Source organism: Macrobrachium nipponense, chromosome 18 (assembly GCF_015104395.2).
Source record: "Macrobrachium nipponense isolate FS-2020 chromosome 18, ASM1510439v2, whole genome shotgun sequence".
NCBI lineage: Eukaryota > Metazoa > Arthropoda > Malacostraca > Decapoda > Palaemonidae > Macrobrachium > Macrobrachium nipponense.
The window spans coordinates 47802119-47821948 of NC_087211.1; the positions used below are offsets into that span (position 1 = coordinate 47802119).

At 37.0% G+C, this 19830-nt stretch overlaps 1 long non-coding RNA gene across 1 annotated transcript; it reads right to left on the bottom strand.

Annotated features, from left to right (window-relative positions):
* Window positions 1-2537: 2537 nt before the first annotated feature.
* On the bottom strand, window positions 2538-18369 carry LOC135196751 (uncharacterized). Its single transcript, XR_010310456.1, has 4 exons — window positions 18171-18369; window positions 17828-18039; window positions 5146-5347; window positions 2538-4809 (listed from the first exon to the last, which is right to left on the bottom strand). It is a non-coding gene; the product is annotated as an uncharacterized LOC135196751 (long non-coding RNA).
* Window positions 18370-19830: the final 1461 nt, after the last annotated feature.

The following is a 19830-nucleotide window of genomic DNA, read 5'->3' on the forward strand; positions in this document are numbered from 1 at the left end:
AAAAAAAAAAAAATTACCCCCTCGTTCTAATTCTGAATGACTGTTCGTGACCAAGTCAGGAAAATATTGACTTTAATTTGACTGCTTCATTGTCTTCGCAGTATTTTTTCACGACAACTTGGACTGCCACCTAGTTTTGAGGCATTTTAAAACTGATTTAGAGTAAATTTTTTCAAAATTTTAACTAAGTCCGTTAAAGATATGCACTGAGGTATAACCTGCATGATTACCTCTCCCCCTCCTTTTATGTGGGGGGGGGGGGGTTGGTGGGCGGTGGGAGTGAGTTATAATTTATTAGTGTCCAAATTGTATAATCGTATAAACACAAGTTGAGAAATCAGACATTTTCAATTTTTTTTTCTTAAGTTTAGTACTGAACCACGTATTCCTTAAGACATACATAAAACCAAAGAAGACTGCTTTCTGTTTGTGAAATCCCAAAAACACATCGAGAGCTCCCTACTCTGAAAATGTTAACGATATGAAATTGCTCGTGATAATTTCGAATAAAGATCAATACATTCCAACGTCGTGTAGTTAGTGGTAAACCCAAGTAAAAGTACCCAACGGCCTTGTTCTTCAGGCAATCTCTCTCTCTCTCTCTCTCTCTCTCTCTCTCTCTCTCTCTCTCTCTCTCTCTCTCTCTCTGCCTAGAACTTGGTACGACTGGAGTATCGGGTTGTGCTCATTCAGCCGACTAGAAATAGGTCTTTGTCATTGTTTTAAAAACTTGTCATTGTTTTAAAAATTCACTACGCAATATCTCCGAAAACTTGAAGTTACTAGGAAACGATGGTAATTTTCTTACAATTTGCAATTTAATATACTTAATATACTTACAGTGCATTTGTTAACTCTCAAGAGTGTTTCACTAGAAATGTCGCATTATGAAAGATGCTTTGGATTACCTACCCCTCACTTCACCGAAAATGCTTTCGCCTTCCCATTTTTCTAAGTTTGAGAGTTTCCTTTGCTTATTTCCCGTACCAGCCAAGTAGGAGTTCTATTAACAGTTTGCGTAAAATTGCAGGTGCTTGAATCTCGTAAAATTCTTGTCCATTTTGTTCTTTTTTATAACTTTTATTTCCATTTCACTTGAACCATTTTGAAAACCATTGCATGGCAGTAGGTCTTGACTTTGTAAACCATTTATTCTCGCGTGTTTGTTTGTGTATATGGTGCTTTTACGTTGCATGGAACCAGTGGTTATTCAGCAACGGGACCAACGGCTTTACGTGACTTCCGAACCACGTCGAGAGTGAACTACTATCACCAGAAATATACATCTCTCGCTCCTCAATGGAATGGCCCAGAATCGAACCCGCGACCACCGAGGTGGGAGGCCAACACCATACCAACCATGCCCCCGAGGCGCTTATTCTCGAGTGAAACATTTGATTCGCGAACTACTATAGATTTCCAGTTCAGTGGAATCATGTGATACTCTTGACAGGTTATGATCTCTTCACAGCTCCCGTAATTCATAAAATTCCTTTAGTGCACGATTCGCGGGAAATGTAGTCAAATTACAGTTGAAGAGAGGCACCGAAGATTCGGTGCTTTATCCAAGTTGGATTTAGTTTACTTGGTTATTCGTAAACCTTTATTTTCTCCAGAGTTTAATTATACACAAGTTCAAATGAAAAATTTTCTTTTGACACATTGTTTTGACCCCGATTCTCCAGTTACCAAAGAAATTAATAGAAATCCTTGAACGGCATCATTTTAATTTCGAATAATTCTTGCTAGAATTTATCCTTTTTTTGAGACGCTTAACCAGCACTTTAAAGCAGGCGCCCTTAAATCGATTGTCACGAGCAATTTATCGGTAAATTTTCAGCTTTGTCAACGGCATTAAGTTTGCTCATGTCGACCACCTGTGCATTTGGTAGTGAGGAAAAACCACACTTTGAGTATGCCAGCAATCAGACCTAAAAATCTCTCTAGTTTTTGGGACTGCTCTTCTTGTACTAAGAGTGAAGAAGCTGATTTGGAACTTGTAAATTAATGTGGTAATATACACAGCAATGTCCTCAGACCTCTTAACCTTAATAATCTTTCTTAATAATCCTTAAGACACTTTCAGTGGGAAGCTTTTAAAACTGGGGAGGAGGAGGAGAAAAAAAACGAAACGCAGTTCACAGTCTGGAATGGCTTTGTCGGACGTGCATCCCAAATCATCGGGAAATAAAGGCTGTTAAGAGATCTCAGATATTGTGGTGCATTTCATGGTGAGCATGGTGCAAGTGTTGTAAAGCAATTACCGTAGACTAGTATCGCTCGAGCGTTAACAATTACTATGTATGTAACCATTGTGAAACCATTACTGTACGTATGTTACCATTATACTAGTATAATTTATCACCAGGGATCTACAGCCAAGTATGTACGTTGCAGCAAAAGCTCGGCTACTGCACTAGCCGTTAAATTTAGTCTACTAGCAGATACATACTTTTTCTTTTAACCCCATTCCAGTGGGAGTAGACTGGGAGATTGGTGAAGATGGGTGAAAATAGCCATAGCCCTTTAAAGTCCACCCTAGGTTTTATGGGAAACCTTAAAAAATCCTTTTAGTATGTTGTTGTATTAGTAAATACAAGACATTTTTACTCTTGTGTACTATTACAAAATTTTCAAAAGCAAAATAATTGCATGCAATGAAGTATCCCATATGGGTGCCTCGGGCGAGTTTAGGCGGACCACGCTCATCCCCATATGGGATCTATTGGGCCATAATGGGAAACTTTTTCAAGTTTATAACTAATGTTGATTCGCCCACAAATCATATGATTATTATTGATGAATCACTTTTTTTTTTTTTTTTTTTTCCCCAATGTATAATAGAAGCACATATATGGCTTGACAATTTAATTAATATAAAAGGTACAATAAATACAAAAATAGTATAAAAATACAGAAAACATAAAACTAACTCATAACAAACTACTTGCTCAATAATCTTAGAAACTGCAAAAAAATTCCTATCTTCAGGAAGGCAAAGGGCCACCTTGCAATCCTCACACATCCAGCGGGATCTGTGGATGTGGCCTGCACCAGAACAGAACTTGCAGGTCTGCCTCATGGTGACATGCTTTGGCATGTGTAGGGCAGTGGCATTCAGACGTGTGTCAACGTTTGGCAAAACTGCCCGTTGGCCCCTTCTTGGCAAAGCAAAATCTCTGGTGCCAAGAGAATTCCTGGTTATTCTGAAGGTTGTTGACTTGAAGCTTCTGAGCCAATTGGAGATATCCAGACGGAAGTTCTTGAGGGGCTTTGGGTTTTCCTGCAAAGCCAGGCAAACCCTCTTAAACAAAATCCAGGCGTTGCAGATGATCAAGTCAAGGAGGTAAGCAAAGAGCCTCGTGTAGTACCTCTCTGCTTTGAAGGGGGTCTTGTACAGGTGTGTCAACATGTCAGTCTTGTCAATGCCACCCATGCGGTTGTTGTACATCTGGATGACAGATGGCCAAGGAATGGGAACCTTCTTCTTGAGTGCCCTGTCCTACCGCTCCACTGTTCCCATGGGCTCAACACCAACATCGGTGGACAAGATTGTAACAACGCTGTTGTCCTTCCATCTTGCAACAAGGATGCCATCAGAAGAGACATAGTCCAGTGTGCCCCTTTGTGTGTGTTTCTTGTTCATCTCCTTCACAGACGTCAGGGGAGGGTGACCAACTCTTTCCCTGGCAGTGCCCACATACCGTCATCCATACTGTGATCTCGGGTACTTGGCCAACCCTATACTAGTAAAGTAGTTGTCTGCATACACTGCTGAGTTACTGGGGTCCTTGATGGCATTCACTAAGGCGACGACAACCTTTGAAGTCACAGGCATGGCTTTCTCCTCTTCAGATAGCATTGTATGGTGGCTCACAAAGGTTGTCTCTCCTTGGTACAGCAGAATATCATGCACAAATCTGCACAAATCCATAAACGCTGGAGCGGCAGAACAACTTGAAGCCCCACTTGTCAGGCTTCTTTGCTACATACTGGCAAAGGTTGCCAGCCCTTGTGCCCTTATAGGGGACCATCACTTCATCAATGGAGTGGATAGGAGTCTCAGGAACTCTCTGGTGACCTTGGTGAAGGGGGGACTCACCTTGAAGAACTGATCTTGGGATGCTGCTGCCTGGTCATTGTCGTTGAAGTGAAGGGAAGATCGAATTGCCTTTAAGTGGTTCCTGGACACTAAGTCTGCAACTTGAGGAATCCTGGTCTTCACGGCCCAGAAGTCAACTATGCTAGGGAGAGGAACCAGGCCCATGTACACGATGAGGCCAAGGAAAACCATGAGATCCTCTTCTGACATGTGGAAGTTGCTGCCTACATCCTTCTGTCTTGAGTACAGGTTGGATTGATACACAATGTGTTCCCTCAATTCAGCTGTGAAGAACTGGGAGAAATATTCATATGGTTTCCTCAAATAGTCAGGCTTCTGATGAATGAAGTTGGGCAGGGCGTGGATATCAATGTCTTTCTTCTTCCATTCATCAGCACGAGACCTCTTAAGGTGCATCCACACGGTCGAACAATGTCTGACTGACAAACATTGTTACCTATCACAGGTGAAGCAGGATGACATCATAAGCGGTGAAATGATTAAAGTAGATCTGGCAACAAACAGTGGTACCAGATGAGGTTGTATACCACTGCTTTTACTCTGCTCACAAGGCAAAGACTGGCAGACAGTTTTTAATTGGTTACAATGTTTGCCTGTCAGACATTGTTCGACCGTGTGGACGCATCTTATGTGTTAACCTCACCTTCCTCTTCCACAGGCATCGCTTGAGAGACAACAACATTGACCTTGCGAGCAGAAACAAGAATAAAGTAACATTAGTGAAACCATAAATGAATGGTGTGTGCATGCATGTGTGTGTGCATGTGTATGTCCGTGAGTGTGCATGTGTGTGCACATGTATGTCAATGAGTATGCAAGTAAACAAATAAGTTTTTAAAATACCCTTTGTTTACAAACCATTTAAAGAGCAACAAATTTAAATACCATTATAACAACGAGACTTTTAAATACAATGTTTACAACAAATTTTCTCTCTCTCTCTCTCTCTCTCTCTCTCTCTCTCTCTCTCTCTCTCTCTCTCTCTCTCTCTCTCTCTCTCTCTAAGGATGTCTCATACTAACCTCTAGAGTTAGGAGGGTCAAAGGCATCCTCCTGAGTAAGGCCTTCGTCAGGAACGTAGGTAGGGTCGTCGTCATCACTGTCAACGTCCAAAGGGCTCACGTCGACATCAATTCTTTCAGCATCGTCAGGGGCTACCCATGGTGTACGTTCTTGAGTCTCCAATGCAGCATTGTGATGCCCATAAAACATAATGCTTTGAAACTGCAAAAACAAAAAAACAATTTTAAAATCATGTAATGAAAAAAAAGTTAACTTTGCCTAACAAAAACCTATCATTCAATCCCTTGTAAGGTAATAATTTATATGCACATGAACCTAACATCTCTAAATCATCACTATTTCTAGAAATATTGTTAAAATTATTAACAAATGTATAAAACAAGCACTAAAAAAAATGATTTGACAATGTATTCTACTGGCTGGTTTAACTGTTACAGTTCAATACATCCCGCATGGGATGAGCGTGGTTCGCCTAAACTCAACCGAGGTATCCCGCATGGGACTATACTTTTTTCATGAGTCACTACGACACGTGAGTAACACTACAGCCCTTCAAACCAACATCAAAAGGTAAGCATATCACTAGGATACACTATCCCACAGTCCCTGTGTATTTACCATGATTACGAAGTTTGGGGGGGGGGGAAACGTGGAGGTTACTGTGATACGTCTTGACTGTTTTCCAACTTGCGTACGACTGAGGTGTCTGTCGAAGGCCCTCCAGTCTTTGTGCAAGGGGCAAGCGGCTTGTGATTGGTTGATTCGAAGAGCAGACGAGTGTAGCTACGAGTTGCTAAAGCGTCAATTTCATAAAAGCTCAAACTTGTTCACCATGACTACCCGAAAGTAGCTGTTTTAAAGATCCCGTTTGGGATCTCTGGTCATTAAAGGGATAGTATTGGTATGACAATTGTGGCGAGTTCTCTTTGGTATAAATGAATTTTGTTAACAGATAACCAGCTTTGGTACTTAAATATTTTTGTTGTAATTGTTAGATATGTCAAGCTACAATTAAACTGAATTTTTGCATCGTATAAAAAGTTATGCACAAAGATGATGATAAACCTAAGCTGATTAAAATTTTTTATTTTCCCAAAAATTGTAAATTTTTTTTAATTACAAAATTGAGTGTGTCTCCCCCGCAAAAAAACAAACGGGGGCTAGCAGTGAGGACTGAGTTGGTTGGCGCCAGTATGCCTTCTCTCCTGTCCAGCTACCAGAGAAATATACGGGCACGAAGAACCCCAGAGCAACTCCTGAAACGTGTGGAGTTAAACTGCTCCTCTCCTAATGTAAGAATAAGTCATGCAGTGTCTGGTACCCCTGAGTGCTGAGTTGCCAGAGATTCTTAATCACTTGGACAACCTTCAGTCTGTGATTTTGACTCAAATGTACATCAAAGACAGAATGAAAACATAACCTACAGATGATTACGGCTGTATACTGTGGTGTTGCTGAAAATATTCTACACAATTTGTAAATTTCATTTAGACATCCTTGGCTCTCAAAGGTGTTTTAAAATGTCACAAAATCTAAGGTAACCTTGAACTTCAAAGGAAATGAAGACACAAAGTTCTAGATCTAATTTGTAACTTCCAAGTTAGAGTTTTGTAGTTCTACTAAGCCAACTAACAAGAAAATAGCCCAATGGAATTTTGACCCCTAGAGACCCTACAACTGGAATTAACCTTTTAAAAGCTCGTTATATGATAAAAGATGATCTTAGTACGATAGTTTCATAATTCTGACGAAAACTCGTAGACTTTGGTGGTAAAACGACTTCCTAATTAATATTAAGACTACTGAAAGATTATCAGTTAAACACTGTTTATAAGACCAGCATTGGGTAATGTTACTACAGAACTGAGAAGCATAGTTAGTATAAGAAGTATTGCAGAAGCACTGCAACTTTTCTCTAACCCACAATGCGGTGCATAAACTTGACTAAAAGTCTAATGATTCTGAATTAGAATCTTTTGAAAGTAATTAGTTGCCATAGACCTTTCCATGTACCTTGCAAATAAAAAATACTAAAAACAAAATCCCCTCGGCTACAAAGATGATAAATTATTCAAAATATAAAAATATCCTGAATATGGGTCTCATTGCCAAGCAAATATTTCTTTGCATTCATGACAAAGTAGATTGATTATTAAGAAAAAAAGTCTTGGTTTTTCAGGTAGAAACCTCTCTTAATTAACCCTCAACAAGAAGTCTCAAGTACACTCTAAATAAGAAATAGGATTTGGGGAATACAGTTCGGCTTTATGTGGCTTTTGGAATAAATGGCTTGAAATATACTGTATTATTGCATTTTTCAGAGCAACATAAAATATTAATAAAACTATCAATTTTTAGACACTTAATTTATCTTATGTCCTAAGTAACCACCTAAAACATAAATCCTCATTTCAAATACAATTTATTATACCCAGCTAATAAAAGCTTCCTCAAAACTAGTACAACTAAAAGGAAGCACAGCATAAGAAATTTCATCTCCAACACTTCTTGTGTAGTATGTGCAGGAGAGGAAGGAAAAGGGGCCGACATCAGTAACACATACTTCTGACAAATGACACCCCTAGCACCAACTCAGCTAAAATAGGGCCATCTTTCACTACAACAAGAAGTTATCATGGGCAAGATTCTGAAACATATATCACTGGCACAATGAATACCTTCCATACCACAGAACAGCAGTCAAGTTATTTTCTGCATGACCTGTACACAAAACCACTAAAAACTGCCGATAGAGTAGTCTTTGTACTAACAGCTGTCTTTTCCTACAGCGAAGTACAATTCTAATGAATTCCATACAAAACCCATTTATGTCAGTTAAAAGTGACTTGATTCCTGTAGCAAGACTTTATATCGGATTAATATTCCAATCAAATCTGAGCCTAACCATGACATAATAAATAGTAAGTACCTCTAAGAAGTATATGAACTATATATGATATAAGTAAAACAATGGACATGAGAGCCTAGCAGATATTTTCTTGCAATGGACATGAGAGACCAGTAGATTTTCTTATTATGAACATCCGAGACCAGCCAATATTTTTTTGCTATGGACGAGAAGCCAGCTGAAATTTTCTAACCATCACCCATCATTAACAGTTTTACAATTAGAACACTATCACCACTAACCTGTGCAACCAAAAAGTAAGCTCAGAGAGTAATGCAATGAAAACAGACTCGGCAACAAGCAACAAGTATCCTAAATTCTAAAATCCAGATTCCAATATACTCTCATATTATCTAAACCCGTATCCTTCACAATTCATATAGAATACTTGAAGCCAAGTCATCGTTACCAATGACCATGCATGTAGCAAGTACAAGAATGAACTATATACAAGTAAAACAATGGACATGAGAGACCAGCCGATATTTTCTTGCTATCGCCCATCATTAACAGATTTACAATCTGAACACTATCAACACTGGCTAGTACAACCAAAAAGTAACCCCAGAATGCAATACGTACAAGACAGTCTCATGAAAACTGAGTCAATAATAAGCAATAACCATGACAAATTCTAAAAACCAGATTCCAATATACGTACTGTATGTAACAAGTACTAAAACAAAACCTAGACTTCATCCATAAGCCATAAAAAAAAATTTAACATTTACCAAGCCATCCATACATCAGGTACATTATCAAATACCATATCAAAAGGTCATCCACAAACTTAATACTTTACACTACATAAGTTAAAGTATCATTGACAACCCAAGTTCAGTGTACAAAATGAATGGTAACTTTCTCATATACTAACAGTGTCATGAATAAGAGGAACCTGGATATCAAAAATTATTAAAGACACACAAGACTCAAGGAGAGCTAACATCTATGCTGTGATCTACAGGACCACTGACAGAAGACAGAGGTTATATTTATAAAGTGGCAAAACCAGATCCTTGAGCTCAAATTCAAGAATCCTGGCTGACAGACCCATAGGATTTATTCTTCAGTAAGAGGAAAAGTTGAATAAGATTAATATTAAGTACAAGAGAAAGCAGTAAGTACAAATGAGCAGCACAAATTTAACATGTTTCAGGTACTACTGAAAGGAATGCTGTAAAGAATTATTGGTACTGCCCACATGAAATAAAACTGAACCTTCGTAGTGAAAGCTTTCCTTTATGTTGACTAGGAACAAGCAACACAATGATCAAAAGCACATCAAACTGCAACTTTTAAAAATGCAGAGTTGTTAACTATGGCTCGTTAATTAAAGCTTGTTGAATAATTTATGCCATCAGTATTGCTGAAGAATGTGGGAATATTTGCCGAGACCTCACAGGCCAAATACTATAGGAGTAATAAATTATTAAAACTGTATACTGTACAGTACTCTCAAATAATGAAATAAACATCAAAGGACAAGTGCACTAAACTGGGCCTTCTAAAGGGTACTAAAAACAATCTTTTTATGTTAAGAGAACAGACACAACAATAACAGGAATATAAAAAAGCTAAATGTAACAGACTCCCATCACCCTGCAAGGTTGTGGGAGACCATGGAGAAGACACTGATGCTTTCTACATATTTCTGAGGTGAAAAAAAAGAACGAATTGATAAAAACAGTGAATGTCTGCTCAACATTCATCATTCTAGCACCAAAGAACGAGTGGCCTAAGAAGTGTTAAAGTGACATTCTATCTGAGAGGCAGAAAGCAACCACCTTATATGGGAATACAACAAGCCTAAGGTAGACAGAAGTTAAATCAAGAGATTTTAAATCGATCAAGTTGATGAATCTCGATTACTGGAAACCATGAAAGGAGAGATTTTCCGAAATAGGAACAACATTCCATATTGATTAAATTCTTTGTCGAGTTTAAAGAATAATAAGCGCATGCTACCTCTTAAAATGACGCAAACTGATGCAGGAAACAGTGAAAAGCAACAATTCCACATTAACAAGAAATGGTACAAAGGACCAATAACACCAGTTTACTCTTAAGTTTGCATCTTCAATGAAGTACGTGTGAGGTTTTGAAGTCTGTTAAATGCAATACAAGTTTCCATAATTCACCTCAACAGGTTTATAATACAGGTATATCAAGATTTCCAGAGCATAATTACCTACTTCTGAGAAAACTTGGTATTTTTGTGATTAAGGAAAAACAACCCTTCAGTTTCAGAAAAAAAAATAATCCGAACTTGAAATTTTCTACTAGAGCATCAAAAAATGCCCAGATAAAACATTGTAAACATTTACATCTAAACAAGAGGAGTCTAACTGATCTCTAAGCACGAAGCCAAAAGGGAGGCTAACCAAATTGAAATCAGGAATTTTTCCCCATAAAAATTTCCTGACAGAAGGATATATAACCTTGTAGCAGATTTGTTGCAAATCCCAAGAAAGCATGAGTCTTTGTAGTGTTCAATTGAAGTCAATTATATAATGAGGGCTTTCCACAATACTGAATTAAGATTAACATCCATGCAGAAAAGGACAAATGAACTGACAAAATTGATCACCTAACATAGAATTACAACAGCAAAAATGCATTGAAAATGTTTTAAAATGAGCTCCAAGGAATAACAAACACCAATAAAAAGAGAGAATACAAAACTTGAAAAATCAAAAGTAACACAAACCTATTTCTTGGAAAAAGACTATATCCAACATGACTCCATAAGACCTAATTTAAAACAGTACTCGTTACATTAACTAATTACTTTACGGCTACAGATCATAAGCATTAACCGTAGCCACAATATTCCACCAAAAGCACATTTGGTAGAGTCTACAGGTTCACAAAAGGCATTTTACTAATTTAAAATGTTACTTTGCTTATGGGCTACCTTTTGGCAGGAGCTTATGGTGGCATAAAGCCAGTTTAATCTCTATCAGTCAAACAAGCCAACCAAAAGAAATTAATACACTAATTTGGAATCACTGCCATTACAATCGGGACAAAATATAGACAGAAATTAAGGGTTATGAAAACTCAAAACACTCATTACATTAAAAAGGAAAATATATCTGTCATAAATATTTTGATGGTTCCATTGCTGACAGATAGAGTATGACTATAATTTTCAAGGATCGAAAATGCCATGAGGGTAATACTGTACTGGCATACTTAGGCTTATCTGACAATGCTACTACTGTCCATCCAAATCCTTTCTGTGGAGAAAAATATTCTATCTAAGAGTAGGCGTACAATAACGATCACTGACAATGTTTAAAACAAACCACCAGAGTGACTGTTTCTTTTCCATACTGAATCCTCCTCCTGATACCTATTATCTGCAAAGGAGTGCAAAATGAAAGTCTGCTAATGACCTGATGTTAATCAATGCAGGCAAAACCAAGCCATTGGAGACTTGAAAGGGAACAAAGGAGAAATTATAATCAGGAAAGAAGCCAGGCACATGCTGCAAGAGAAGTGGTAGGGATGAGTTGAAGCAATGTCTTCAATGTAACACATGGTGTTGCACGAGATGCTCATGACTGCAAAATTCCAAGTGTACATGAAGTAAGGGGTCCTTCATGCTAGAAATAGATAAGTAAAGCAAACAGGGAAGACAGGATAGGGCCAATGCTGCAGGAGAAGAACAGGCCTTGGAAGAGGTAAAACATTTCAATTACCTTGGTGACATTACATTGTGAAGTACATACGTATGTACAGTATTAAAAAATACCATTCAGAAATAAGGCATCAAATGCTGTGAATAATGTTGAAACAGACTTCCAAAATAATGGAAAAGGTCTTCCAATAGTATACAGCAAAAACCTACGATGCATTTTGAAGCTACAGAAACATAGGCAATTACAAAGAAATTAGATCTCAAGGACTGGTAAGGTGAGAAGTTGCTGAGTCACTTGTAAAGGCAAAAATAAAATACCTCAAAGACTGATATAGTGAGGAAGTTGCTGAGATCTGTGGTGTCCATTGGCTGGATTACAGACCAATATCTGAAAGACAGTGAATGTGAGAATATGGTGCCCAAAAGCTGGAGATTACCACACTAAAATGTCAAAGAATGAGATACTGAGGAAGTTGCTGAGAGACATGGTGAAAGAGGCTGGAGAACAGACTGAATTGTCAAAGAATGAGAAAGGGAGTTAGTTGCTGAAAGACATGGTTTCTTGAGGCTGAAGAAGACTGAGACCCCAAAGACAGAGATAGTGAGGAAGACACTGAGAGACATGGTTCCCAGAGGTTGGAATATCAACTGAAATCTCAAAAACTGAGGAGAGGAACGTGCTGAAAAATCTGGTGTTCAATGGCAGAACAGACTTAGACCTCAAAGTCTGAGATGGTGAAGAAGATTCTCAGACACTGTCCCCAAGCTGGATAATAGTCTGTGATGGTTTTTGTGTGTGACAAGTAGAAGAGACCGCAGATATTTAAAGTGCTAGAAACAGAGTAATCTGGATGAAACAAACAGGAATGTCTTGAAAATCATGGAGCAATGACCAGATGAGAATTCTGACAGAAAGCCATATAACAGCAGACAGCAGAGAGGTTACTTTTCATAAATTACACTGATCAGGAAATTCATCTGGCAAAAGATCTTGATGGGAATAATAAAGATTCTTATAATCCTAGTCTTTAAAGAGTTGTGTCTATGCTTCAGTTAAACTTAACTGCATTTTCTTCTTTCTCTTCACTCCACTGAGTCCTGAGTATTACGGAAAATGGCAACCCACTCACTTAGCATCTGAATGGAATGAGGTTGCACCTGGTAGTTATGATAAAAAGTTCATACCGGTACCTCTTTATCTTTCAGGAGTGTTCAGTGACTAATAAAGTTCATTAGTGAGGATCGAAAGGAATCAGTACGTACTGCCTTTCACCACCACATGAAGCAAACTTCAGCAATTCACATATTACACTTACATCTAATAAAAGTGCCAAAGGCTTTGAAAGACTGAAAAATATACAGTATATTCTGTCATATGTTTCTATAGCAGAAATGTCAAAGACGGATGGTTTGGATTTGCAATGAGAATAATAGATATAACAGAAGTAGATATTGATATACACTGAGAACTGTAGGAAGGCCCAAACATACTTAGGCGTTCCAGTTATAGTTAAAGACCTAAACCAGATGGGAATCCAGTAGAAAGTACACATGATGATGAAAGACATCACAGTAAATCATTTACCTGTCCAACCTCCTAAAGGGAAACTGACAGAAAATATTAGTACGTACGTGTAATGAGAGTGATACATATATGTAAACATCTCTAACTATCAAAAGACTCAGAATGTAATTATTACATATGTACAGTACAACTTATACTGTACGTATGTAATTCTGCTAATGGTCTACTTAGGCACAAGGAGGATATTGAAAAACAAAATCGTTTTATGAAAAGCTACAATTATAAAATAACGAAAGTAACAGTGAAACAGTTATTATGGTAATTATTTGACTAGAAGTTCATTTTATAATCAGCGCATAAAAAACAACTGCCATTCCTCAGGACTGCAATGCATAGTACGAGATCCTTTTGTAAGGCTTCCTCCAAAAGTTGGGCATGTGCCAAGATGAAACTCACTCCTCTCAAGGATGGCACTCATACTTCTCAAAAACCAGAGTACACACAAAAATAAAATTACTGCACCATAATATAGTGGGCTTCATTTGAACTGACCATAACTGTCTTTAAATGTAACAAGGTATGATGCAGAAAAGTCTATTTAAACAGAATTGATAAGTTTTCTAACAAAAACAATTATCAACTCAAAAATCTGAGACCACAACACCTGAATGAATGACCAAAGCAACTCATATCTGCATGAAATTTTCTGAGAAAATATACCACAGAACTTGAAAAGAAACCCTCGTAAACAGCAACACCTAAATTCACCTCAAAATAAGCAAAATTTTGTACTGTGACCACACGACAAATTAGGCTTTTCTGAATTATGTCATACTCAAATCTAGAATGTTACTTTCAGGATTATACAGCAAAGTTCCATCCAAACAAGTGACACAGGTACCTAAGCTACCAAAGCAGCGTAAATCTAAACTTCAGGAACCTTCAGCAACATAAACATAGATTGTGCTCAAAATGCTTCAGCGCCCAAATTGTACATTTGCCATGTTTTAACCATACACTAAAAGTGTCCTTGAGCTAATGACATTCAAATTCACATTTTTCTGCTGTTGCAATGATAAAAAATATATTTCAAGCCAGTTACCCACACTGCCACAGTAAGCAATACTGTACTCTCAAATTCTACACACATATTAAGCTTACATGAAATACTTAATTTCTGGATTAATCACAAAACAAAGGTGTCAGCATGAAAAACAAGAAAAGTCATTCTAAAATAATCAATCTATTTAGTCATAATAAAGAATATAATGGCTGTCCATATCTATGATACATTCATACTTTGGAGCATCAGGCATCTTTACACGCCTAGATATTAAGTTTTGTGAAGTATTTATAATCTCAAAGCGCTAAGAATGATGTATGGGCAAACCTTTCGTTTTCAAAAGTTCTACTTTCAGAGACACCAGACTTTGTATCTAGATTAAGCACCACTTTCTGGAAATCAGTTTGCAAAAAACTGAACTGCTTCTGCAGTACATTTTATACAAAAGAGCATTTCAGTTAAACATGTAATTACCCAAATACTCTTTTGGCCTTATAAATAGTGTAGTTCATAATAATCTTCAGTAAGCCCGAATAATAGTTAAGGACATTTTTACAACATATTTCTACTTGTCCATCATCTGAACTATGAAAATGCAGAACCAAAACAGATCTTTGACTTACAATGAGGCTTTTAAAATCTTTTTCCCAGCTGTTTACTTCACTAGAATCCAAAATTCTACAGGGCAACTTCATGATTAGTCAGCTTAGTGCAACTGTAAAACTGACATACTGAAGTTACAGTTCAGATGCTGAACTTTTTTCAAATCCTTCAAGGGTTCAAGATGATCATAAGTTCCATAATATTTTAAATAACTTCAAGAACCAAAGCTTTTCTAAATAAAATACATTCTACTTATATGTAAAACCTTTATCAGCAACACCACAGTGTAAAATTACAATCATCCATAGATTAATGTAATCAAAGTGTTCTAGACACAGGTGTGAGTAACATTCACAAGTTGAAGCTGTTCCAGTGACAAAGCACCCCTGGTAACTCAACGCACAGGTACCAAATACCACATGAAATATCTACATTTGAAGAACAGCAGCATAACTCCTTACCTGCCACACGAGTTACTCTGGGGTCCTTAGTGATCCATATTATGGCCTGTGGTAACAGGACAGAACATTGGACTCACTGACATCCACCAACCCATTTTGTCCTCACTGCCAGCCCCATTTTGGGAGGGGGTTTGGGAGGGCAAGCTCCTTTATTATATCTTTCCAGTTTTGTCTACATGCTACACCTGAAGAGAACACCGAGGACAGAATACATAGCAATGTCACAAGATTGCTTCATGAATTTCCTTTTGACATAAGTCTGCAGTCATGTTTTGACAATGGGACAAATACCGAATTTCTAGAGTCATTATTTACCAGCCTCTAAAACTAAATATACCTGCAAACTATCTCAAGGACTGACTTGACTATTCTTCAATAATGATTCAGTTTAATCCTTGTGGTATCTTGATACCTGACTTATCAAAAATCCATTTACCTATGCCCTATTTTTTTATGCCCAAACATCACTCAATTAGCTAACCCTTGTTGCATTACTCACTACCTTTACAGTGCCAAGTTCTACTGAAAACAAAAAGTAAAAGAACTAGAAATATATGTACATGATGTCTGTTAGAATATCACCCCATGAAAAGCTCTAATGACCATCCTAAACCATCAACAACACCCTTCTGAAACCTCATCTATGAAAATTCCTCTAATGAACATAAAAGAACCCCTTAAAACTGAATCTGAAGGTGAAAAGTAACTTATAATAAAGAAATTCATTTACTTCAATTTTAAATTCACTATATCAGCGTTCACCATAATTTCTATTATGCACTGTATATTATCTTTATCTGAAAAAGAAAAAAAAAATAGAAGCAACAAAGCTACTATGGTTAAAAAAAATTTCTTGAATAAAACATTAACTATGAATCTCTAATATTTATCTTTGTCAACTCTAAACTAAACAAATGTGTGCACTTTTCAAACAACAAAAACAATAACAATGATTCCGTACCTAAAATCATAAACAAATCTAAACTAGAAAAGAAAACCATTCTCCCTTAACCTTAGGTAAGAAGACAAAGAAACAGCAGCCACAAAGATTAACAGACTTATGTCGAAAGAAATGATTCATGAAGTAAAATATAACAGTTCTCTTTGACAAAAATCAAAGTACAGAACAATACTGGAATATTTTCTTATATTTTTTACAATACTGTACGGTATGTACCGTTAATGCAAACTGTATCAAACTGTAAAAGGTGGCCAAATATATCTAGGTTTAGATATCTAAACCTGATGTTTAAAATTTACAAAATCTGAATCTTAATCAAAACAAATCTGTCTCGAAATGTTTGTCATATAAGACATATCAAAAGGAATGTCTAAGTGTCTTAGTGTAAAGAAGCACATATGAAGTTTTCCTTTGCATATAAGTCATGCAAATTTAAGTAACATCTGAATCTACCATAGTTAGAGCAAAATGAAGAGACTGATATTCTAAACTGTGAACAGCAACTAATGCTAAGAAACCAAACTTTTGCACTACTGAAAAAACAACAAATAGAAGTTGGATGACACTTCTCTTTGTCTCAAGTTTAGCAAATAATGTACTATAAATAATAAGATAATGCTAAAAATCAAAGCTTCTAAGATGAAGCAAACAGCTCAAGCTTCAAATTCAAAGCATGAAAACTACTCCATTTTTATTCAGCAAAATAATCGTTCTACTTTTTTATTTCCTAATGAAGTTCTTATCATAAGCTCAACAATTACTTTGTCTTTTTGGGAGACTGAACAACCATGGCCACTGATGCAGTAAGGTAGAGCTGTCTTTAACACTAATTTTCAGTATTACCTGGCAGAACCCATCCAAAGTATTCATAAAAAATTAAAATGTAATAGGGACTGGGCTTGGAAAATCTGTTCTACCCGTCAATTATTAAAGGACTTAAAATCTGATGAACTTCAAGACCAGGTAATTAACTGGGAATCAAGGAAACATCTCATCAATAACAAACAACACACAACACAACAGACTTTCTAACGTAAACAAGAGAACTGAAGAATGAAAAAATAAAATACTGTAATAACGGAACTTAAAACACCAGACTTCCTGTATATAAGCTCTCAGTGATAAATTATTCTACCTCTTTAATTGACTTAGTATTTCATCTACAAATCAGCTTTTAAAGATGCAAGACTAAACTATCCAACCGAACACTAAGTGGCTGGTCAACTCGTAGGGTAGCTTCATTTTTGGCGTATAAGCAACACTGAGCAAAGGATTTACTAGCACAATGGCTATAATGAGGAAAATTAGCAATTCAAAGCAACCATGGCGCTAAAAACGATAAAATATCAACAAGGCTGAAGCTTTTGCCATACATTGCAAATCAAGCTTCTACAGAATAGAATAACCAAATGTTGCATATGGCTTACAGTGCCCTGCCAGGAACGGAATCCCCGCCATAACCTGGGGACTGCCTGTACATACTCTGACATCCTGAATACTATAGTACTACTTACATGCAAAATCTGATGGAGTAGTTGTAGCACTATCATGACTATCCTCTTGCATAAATCTGTCTCCTCAGCATTGTGTAATCCTCTACATAGGACAACAATTCACCAGAACAGGCAAATATAAAACCTGACTACGTAAATCCTGGTGTCAGTCTGGACAGAATGCCTGTTCTTTGGCTTACTTTTGTCCATTCCCAATCTACTGCAATCTTAAACTGCAAATGAATAAACAAATTTATGGATAAATGCACAAAACTACCAATATCAGGCATGTGTGATTTTGGCAATATATCAGTTATATGAAAGACCTAACCTGAAAATTACTTAATTGTACATGAAAACTCACAAAATTAAGTGTAGAATACTGTAGGTGTAGCAACAAAATTTAAAAGAAAATCCCTCTTTTGTTAGTCAAATATCCTGGCCATTTAACTGCCTATCCATTATCACAGCCAATACGTTCTGCTTGCTTAAATCCAATTTTCAGGTTGAACAGACCAGTATGCACACTCTGGACAGTTGTTTTTTTTTTTTTTTTCTAAGATACTGCAATCATCAGCTACAAAGAAAAGAAATGCAACACTATAAATTTTGTTAATTTTAAGACAGAAGCCATTGGACTTGTATCATCAAAGGCTATTTGCTAGAAAATTGACATATCAAAAACACTGCTGCATTCAAAAGATTAAGAAAATTCTAGCCTACAATGTACACAGCTGACTAGGAGTGACCAAGGTTGTCCAGAAACATTTATGACAGTTACCAGTGTATAAAGCAAGGGTACTAGACAAATATGACTTCAAAAAGGTATAACCTTTAATTAGGTTAACAAGATCACTTTAGGCAAACAGTAACCTTCTGCACTTAATTTAATATAAATGGTGCACTCTGAAATCAGGGGCATCATTTCAGATTTTTGTTGCCGGGGAGCAAAGATGGTTTGGCGAGCGAGGTGAACCTAATCAGCTGGTTTTTTTTTTTTTTTTTAATTAAGAGCTATTATATGATCAGTATTCTTTTATTTTTCCCTTTGATATATCCACATACCAACAGGGTTTGGTATTTCTACAGAAGCAGTCCGCACGGACTGCAAGAAACGTAACCACGGATACGACATCCACTAGGGATTGGGGCGTCCAATGAATTTCGCCATGTTTATTACTGGCGCCGGGGAATTAATCACAGTCGTCTGGATAAATATTACTTAAAACTCTTGTTCAGTAGGTAAAACTGCATAGAAAAACCACAACTGCCATAGTCTAGGCCGCCCAGGATAAGTACCCTAGATCTACCCAGGGTTCTTCACCTCCTGTTAGAGGTAAGGAAAACCTAAATCATCAGTAGCTTACGGTAACTGATTAGGATATCTTTCAATAATTTTCACGAGAATACAACATAACATTGGTTAAGTAACCAAAAAAAATTCTGCCTCATACTTCTGGCAGATTAACTTTGCCATTCAACAAGGTTATCCCAGTAAGAAGAGACTTATACCTTAGGTTAGGTTAGGTTAGGCTAATTCATGCCATTAAGGGGTTACCTTATGTGGCTACTGAGAGATCAGAAATTTTATACATCAGCAAACTTATAATTATTGGCCTACTGTCATCAATATAATCTGCACGATAAAGGGAAGCGGTGACATTTTTCTAAGCTAGGCTATACCATTACTGAGCTCATGCTCACTAGGCACAAGCACATCCTACATTAGTGTATTTATAAGTGATCATTCCTAATGCTTTTCCTACTTCGTAATTACTCCCAATACATAGACAATCCCCCATAAGATTTGGGACTAGAAAATTGGACCAACTCAGAAGAACACGACGTAAATCAAACATAGGCTATGTCACCTCAGGGAGCAAGAGCCCTTACCAGCATTAGGCTAGCTCATTTCAAGACAAACGGTTAGCTATGACATACAGAGCACGTATATAAATTCACCGTCAATATTCATGGCTTTTAAAACGGTAAAAGTAATTAAAAATTACATTAAAACCATAGTT